We start from the raw sequence: 8,227 nt of genomic DNA, 5'->3' as shown, positions 1-8,227 counted from the left end.
AGGGGATTTCCCGACTCAGGGATCGAACCTGCATCTTTTATGTCTCCTGTCTTGGCAACATATCTTGTCTTCTCCACTAGCGCCACCTGGGGAGCCCCTGGCGCAGGGAAATCCCAGGAACTAAGATCCTGCTCCCAGAATCTGCTTCAGCTGCAACAGAGTCAGGGGCTGTGACTTCCCAGTGCAGGGCAAACAGGCAGTTCTGGCCTCTGCACAAGCCTCCGGACACGGGGAGGGACTCTGTTCCCTCCCGTTATTAGCTATTCCTTCTGTCCCGTCTCCTTCCGAAGAAGGTGGAGTCAGAAAGTCAAGGTCACGCACATTCCCTGCAAACCTCGTTCGCCCTGAACGCGTTCACTATGGGCACATGTGTGCGCAGACACGTCTCAACAGCAGGAAGTTACCCAACCTCTGTGGCCTCCCTCAGTCCCCTCACCTGGGTCTCCAGCTGGATCCTGAGTTCTTACTAATGCTCCTTCAGCTGCTTCAACATGATCTCTATTTCTATACTCACTGGGGCGGAATCACCCACGAACGTGATGGTGCCTGAAAATAAGAGGACATGTCCATTGATGTTCTGCCCAGGACACCATGGGATCAAGCATCTTTTAATTTCATGGCTGTAGTCACCATCTGCAGTGATTTTGGACCCACAGCGTGGCCAGCCCTCCTGGGCCCAGGTGACCCACGCCATGCATGGTAGGGGGCACACTCAAGGCTTGATTTAGAATGTGAGTGTGGCCGCTGCTGGGGTTTCATCCATGCTGGTTGATGGGCTGGAAAGTGAAGGGAGCAGACACATCCTGACTTCTCGCCTGCTCCTTTCAATTCCCAAATTGCTTTCCATGAAAAAGAGTGGCAGACTCGAGAACATCCGGCCTACAGAACTTGGGATAAACATGTGAGGAAAGAGAGCATCCCATCGCCCTGAAAACAGCAAGCTGCCGCCTGGGTCAGGAGTGGCCCTGGTTGGATACACAGCCAGCCGGGCCTCCACCACCCACGTGACCCCTGCACCACAGTGCTGCTGTGCTGACCGCCCTTCCTCCTTAGAAGGGGCTGAGAGACGCTCTGAGGCCAGATGGGGGCGAGGGGAAGAGACACGGCTCCAGCCACGAGAGCGCTGTGGCTGCTTCGGCCCCAACATGAAGCTCAGGGCTCCCTCCGGTGCTACGACTCAGAGCCTTCCAGCCACCGCACCCGGGGCGCAGCTCCTGGATCTCAATAAGGGCCACACACTCGCAGCTCAGGCACGTCGAGGGATAAAGACCATCGCCCCCTTCCCTGTGGCCACATGGGCCGCTGACACTCATCGAGGAATGAGATCACAGCAGCCACACGCCAACCACCCCTGGCTGAGGAGCAGGGCTGTGGCTCGGGGCTCAGCAGAGTCCACGGCTGCAGGTGCAGGTGAGGGTCTCCCTCAGAGGCCAGGTTCACAGAAGACCCACCCCGCTTCCCTCGGAGGCCCCGAGGACAGCTGACGTGGGCTGCCCTTTGTCAGAGCCATCACAGGCCGTCCCCCCATCACCCCCAGCCCGTTCTCTGCTCCCCTCCCCAGATGACCCTCCCCAGGGGCATCTCCTTCCATCCTCCCTGCCTTAGGAGGCTCACAGGGGACATGCCTGCCCTGAGGTCACAGCAAGTTCATCGCAACCTTCGCCACTTACTCTGTCCAAGCAGTAGGACCTTCATCCTCTTCCCTCTCTCTTGGGGCTCTGGGACGCCTTAACCCCTGGCCTCAGATAAGACCCTTCTCCCACACAAATGGTCCTAGGAGTTGTGACCCCTGCGCAGCGGGCTGGCCCACCACCCCATCCCTGGGGCAGGAGCACGTGACCCACCACCTCCCAACAGACGCACCACCTCCAAGCACCCGGCGCCTACCTGCCGGGCCGTGTCCCAGGGGCAGGTGGCTGTGCCGACTCGGGGCCGTCTCTGCCTGCAGGCCCTGCAGGGCAGCCTGCAGCTCATCGCTGTGGTCCTGCAGGTCCTGTGGGCAGAGCCAGACACTTCCTCCAGCCACTGCGGCCACCAGGCCCAGGAGCAGGGCATGGAGCCAGCACCCGGGGAACAGTTCAGGCCCCAGCAGAGCGGGTCCTGACGTCCAGGATGGGGAACCGACATTAGACCCGAACTGCTTCGGGAGCGACAAGGAGCAGGAGTCCTTTCCCATCTTCTTATGCCTGGCACCACCTTCCATCACTGGACACACAGAAGGGACTCAGGGGGAAAAAAGTGCAGTGAAAATGAGAAATGGAGAAAATACAGAGAGCTTTTAACACCTGAAACCACAAGAGGTTGGGCGAGTATGCTCATAAGGGGTAGGGGAGATTTGGGAGGACATGAGGCTTAAGAGGAAGGGTCTCTGGGACCTTCCTGGCGGTGCAGCGGTTAGGACTGAGTGCTTTCCCTCCAGGGGACGCGGGTTTGCTCCCTGGTTAGGTGATCTTTTGCAACAACCATTCCTATCAGTAGGAAAAACAGTGCCAAACCTCAGTTTATCACTAAAGCTAGTGGAGCTGAGCTATTTAAAATCCTAAAAGATGATGCTGTTAAAGCGCTGCACTCAATATGCCAGAAAATTGGAAATGGCCACAGGCCTGGAAAAGGTCGATTTTCATTTTAATCCCAAAGGAGGGCAATGCCAAAGAATGTTCACACTATTGCACAGTTGCCCATATTCCACATGTTAGCAAGGTAATGCTTAAAATCCTTCAAGCTAGCCTTCAACAGTACATCAACCAAGAACTTCCAGATGTCCAAACTGGATTTAGAAAAGCCAGAGGACCTAGAGATCAAATTGCCAACATCCACTGGATCATCCAAAAAGCAAGAGAATTCCAGAAAAACATCTATTTCTGCTTCATTGACTATGTTAAAAGTCTTTGACTATGTGGATCACAATAAACTGGAAAATTTTTCAAGAGATGGGAATATCAGACCACCTGACTTGCCTCCTGATATAAGTAGAGTATATCACGCAAAATACCAGGACAAATATCAACAACCTCAGCTATACAGATGATACCACTCTAATGCGAGAAAGCAAAGAGGAGCTAAAGAGCCTCTTGATGAGGGTGAAAGAGGAGAATGAAAACTTGGCTTGAAACTCAACATTCAAAAACATAAGATCGCAGCATCCGGTCCCATCACTTCATGGCAAATAGAAGGAGAAAAAGTGGAAGTACTGACAAATTCTATTTCCCTGTGTTTCAATCCCAAAGAATGCTCGAACTACCACACAACTGCATTCATTTCACATGCTAGCAAAGTAATGCTCAAAATCATTCAAGCTAGGCTTCAACAGTATATGAACCGAGAACTTCCAGACGTACTAGCGGGATTTAGAAAAGGCAGAGGACCTAGAGATCAAATTGCCAGCATCCACTGGGTGGCTAGAGAATTCCACAGAAAACATATACTTCTGCTTCATTGACTATACTAAACCCTCTGACTGTGCAGACCACAACCAACTGTGCAAAGTTCTTAGAGAGATGGGAATACCAAGTCAGCTTACCTGCCTCCTGTGAAAACTGTATGCAGGTTTCAAGAAGCAAAAGAGAGAACTAGATATGAAACAATTAGACTGGTTTGAAATTGGGAAAGGAGTATGTCAACACTGTATATTGTCACTCTGCTTCTTTAACTTATATCAAGAGTACATCATGTGAAATGCCAGGCTGGATGAAACACGAGATGGAGTCAAGATTGCCGGGAAAAATATCAATAACCTCAGATATGCGGATGACACAACCTTTATGGCAGAAAGGAAAGAGGATCTAAAGAACCTCTTGATGAAAGGGAAAGAGAATAATGAAAAAGCTGGCTTAAAACTCAACATTCAGAAAACTAATACCATGGCATCCTGTCCCATCACTTCATGGCAAACAGAGAGGGCAACAACGGAAAGAGTGACAGACTTTCTTTTCTTTGGCTCCAAAATCACTGCAGATGGTGGATGCAGCCATGAAGTTAAATGATGCTTGATCTTTGTAAGAAAAGCTATGACCAATCTAGACAGCATATTAGAACCAGAGACATCACTTTGCTGACAAAGGTCCATCTAGTCAAACTACGGTTTTTCCACTAGTCATGCAAGGATGCGAGAGCTGGACCATGAAGAAAGCTGAGTGCCAAAGAACTGATGCCTTTGAACTGTGGTGTTGGAGGAGAGATGCGTGAGAGTCCCTTGGACAGTAAGGAGATGCAACCAGTCCATCCTAAAGGAAATCAGTCCTGAATAGTCATTGCAAGGACTGATGCTGAATCTGAAGCTCCAACACTTTGGCCACCTGATGCCAAGAGCCAACTCACTGGAAAAGACCCTGATGCTGGGAAAGACGGAAGGCAGGAGGAGAAGGGGATGACAGAGGACAAGATGGTTGGATGGCATCACTGACTCAATGGACATGAGTTTGACCAAACTCCAGGAAATGGTAGAGGAAAGAGAAGCCATGTGTGATGCAGTCCATGGGGTCACAAAGACTTGGACATGACTGATTGAACAACATCACTAAAACATTTGCTTAACAAGATTCTCCAACCCAGTATATCTAGGCTGAAGATGAGTGGAAACTCCTATTTCGGCAGAGCCTGGCTGGGTCCACAATCAATTGATTGTGGTCCAAAACCAGAAATGATTGGCTCGGCCTCCCTCAGACTGACTGCAGAGCTTTGGGGCGCAAGGGCAGCTGTCACTCAGGGAAACAGTTTGATGAGTGTGATTAACCTAACAGCCTGCAGATCTTGGGGCGAGTTTTACAAACTTGATCCTATCACTTCCCTCTTGAAAGGGGAAAGGTGCAGTAACATATGCCAGGGCCACATGACAGGTGCTCAGAAAACATATGCAACATCACAGCAACGAGTCCTCTCTGAAAGCAACCACGTGGACAGGAAGAAGCGAAGGACTCAGGAAAAATGATAGGAGTGATAACATCTGTGGACGTCAAATGTTTGTTTTTATTTTTCCTTGTGTGTGTATTTTCTAAGTTTTCTACAACAAACATGTATCCCTTAATACATTTCTGTTAGAGTAACCTAATACAACAGCAATGCTATTTCTAAAAGTGTACCGCTGATACTGTGTTACTCATGGAGCAAAACCCAAACACCTACGTGGCCCTTGAGGCCTTGTTTCCCCCAACCAGATTCTTGGATGGAGATAACGAGTCTCTGGTTCTCCAATGCAGAAAGAACTTCAGCGAGTCCCTTCGGGGTGGTCGGGAGAATCAGGTCATCCAGGCTGAGACCAATGCAAATCCATTCTCAGCTCCCTGCCTTATGGCCTGAAATCAGTCACCGTTGTCTTGTGGGCACGTTGGGAGGGCAGCAGTGGCCGCAGGGGAAGGCCATGTGCAATCAGGCTGCCCGCCACCACCCGCCACTGCATGGGTGATGCCTGGTCTGCGGGCTTCCTGCTGTGGGCTCAGGTGAGACAGCAGGGCCTCAGCTGGCAGCAGCCTGTGTCCACCATCCGCCCTGGGCCAGGACCCCGGCAAGACCTACCTGACCTTCTCCTCCGCGAGATGTTCCAGGGTGGAATGGAGGTCATCTGTCTCTTTCACAAACTCCAGGTTCCTCTGCTCAGCTTTCTCTGGGTCTTGTCTCGCCTTATCTCGCTCCCTGGCCATCTGCTCCACCTGCGCCCTGCAGGAAGGAGGGAGGGATCACTGGGGACACTGCTCTGGGCCTAGCGAGCTGGTCTGAAGGAACAAACTCAGCTGGCCTACGAGTGCTGAGCAGTGGCTGGCGCTGGGCTCTCACCCACCTCCTGTGCGTGCGTGCCAAGTCACTGCAGTCGTGTCCGATTCTATCCAATCCTATGGACTGTAGACCTCCAGGCTCCTCTGTTCATTGGATTCTCCAGGCAGGAATACTAGAGTGGGCTGTCATGCCCTCCTCCAGAGGATCTTCCTGACAAAGGGATCGAACTCCCATTTCTCATGCCTCTTGCATTGGTGAGTGGGTTCTTTACCACTAGGGCCACCTGGGAAGCCTGACCCTCCGCCTACCAGGATGGTTTCTGCAGTTATTGAGTCTGTTTTACAGAAGTACATACAGCAAGAAGCCAACTGGCTTGCAATGGGGTTTCTAGCAGGTTTCTGAACCAGGAGGTTCGAGCCTGGGGCGGGCACTCCTCACTTCTCCAGACGGCCTTAGAAGAGGTGGGAAATTATCCTCGCTCCGTCTTGCCTGCAGCTGGGCCTCAGAACCAGGGATCCCCAGCACCCACCCTGGGACTGGACGCATGAAGGGATGAAGGCTGGCCACCCATTATCCTGCCTTGTCACAGCCTTGCCACCTGTAGCCTGGCACCTGAGTAAGTGCCAGGGAGTTGCCCAGAGCAGAGGCGACGCCTGTCTCTGTCCGGTCACCCCAGGCCCTGCCCGAGGCTCAGTCCACCACCTATCCTGGTGCCTGTTTCTCCCACTGGAGAAGCACCAAGCTTGTTTCCCTTCCTCATCCTCCCAAAGCAGTCTTCCTCTGGGCCCCTCTGCAGAGTTGCCTGATGCCAGAGGTCTCATCTGTGGGTACCTAACGAGATGTAAAGTCTTGAGGATGGAGACCGGAATTACTGCCAACCTTTTCTGTAGCTTCAGAGCATCAGTAAAAACACAATAACAATCTCTATGCCAACCGGTTCAGCAGACGGATGGCCTGAATATCCAGCTCAGCTGGAGCCAAACCCAATTAAAACGGAACGTGTTCTTGGCCGAATCGCTATGTAGTCCTTTGTGGCCATGCTGGAAGCACCCTTTCTCGTCCTGCAGGAGGACGAGAGGCCTCCTGGGCGAGGAGGCCAGCCTGGCAGGTCGCACCCCACGGCCCCGACCCTCCGCAGCGGGGCTCTTACTGGCAGAAGCTCAGCTCCTGGGGGTAGCAGGCCAAGACTGCCTGCTGGGGACCCCGCCCACCATCATGACCTCCTTCTCCAAGGGCCCAGGTCAGCTCCAAAAGGTTCACCTTCTCGTCCACACTGAAGTCAAGGCTCTGAAAACAGCACGGCCCATAGGACAGGTAGGATGAGTGGGTCTCCGGACACCTGCTGGCTCCCACAGGCCAGACTTCACTGTCCCAGCACCTTCCTTTTCTGTCTGCAAAGTCTCCACATCTTGAGTGGAGCCTCTGCTATGCTCCCATCCCTCTGGGGTCCCTCTCCCAAGGTCCCTGTCAAGGCCAGGTCCTTGAGGTCCCCCACAAGGCCAGGCTTTACCTTGCACTTCAGAGAATTCATTCTGAGGCTCCTTCGCGCTCTCGGCTTCTTCATCAGACTTGAGACTCTGGAAAAACAGAAAGAGAAGGATGTCAGCCACCATTAACCCGTGGATGTCCTTTCTGACAGAAAAGCCCGAAGGCTCCCACGGTGGACAGCTCAAGGAGTCTCAGTGAGGGCCCTGGAGGCATCCATCACGAGCCGGCCAAGTTCTGCAGGGTGAACCTTGGTTCAAGTGCTGGACGCCGGTGACCGTGGCTGTGGCAACACCTGCTTTTTCTGCCCTCAGCCGAATAACCTTTCCTTCTCCTGCAGGGCCAGGGGAGGGTGGTGGTGAAGAAGGGATCCTCCGAGGCCCCCGTTTCTGAAGGAGGATGTTGCGTGGCCAGAACTGCCCTGCAGACAGGGAGACCCAGAGACACCTAAAGACCGATGTAGGTCCCCAAATAGCCACTCTTCCAGTGATGAGATGCCCTCTCCCATCCTCCTGTGTCATGTCATGTGAGCAGTGACTGGGGGAGGTGCCCAGGGGGGTCCACCCACCTCCACGCTTTCCAGGGACGGCGAGCGGCAGAGCTGGCTCCTCACACTGGGTCTGACCGGCTGCTCCAGTAAACCTGGGGCTCCACCTGCAGCGCCACAGGGCTCGGGCTGGCTCCGACGGCCGGACCACTTAGAGCCGCTCACGTCCTTTGAGGGCACAGCCCGGGAGACAACTGGAAAGACAATGGGAGGTGTGTGGGGCTCTTTAAAATAGACTCTGGGCCCACTTGTGCTTACGAAGATGCAGATTCACAGATGCGATGTGGCTCTCGGGGACAGACAGAGAAAATGTCAGAAGAACACAGGGAAGGGCCAACGTGGGGCCGGGGCCGAGACAGCTAGGCTGGGAGACAGGACTTTCCATCCTAAACGCTCGGTGTTGCTTCAGTGTTTCCAAGCAAAATATGCTTTTGCTATGTGATAGAAAACTAATTCAAAAATCTAGATTTCTATACAAAGAAATAA

The sequence above is a fragment of the Muntiacus reevesi genome, chromosome 2 (assembly GCF_963930625.1).
Source record: "Muntiacus reevesi chromosome 2, mMunRee1.1, whole genome shotgun sequence".
In the NCBI taxonomy this organism is placed as follows: domain Eukaryota; kingdom Metazoa; phylum Chordata; class Mammalia; order Artiodactyla; family Cervidae; genus Muntiacus; species Muntiacus reevesi.
Note: the sequence above shows the minus strand (reverse complement) of the source record.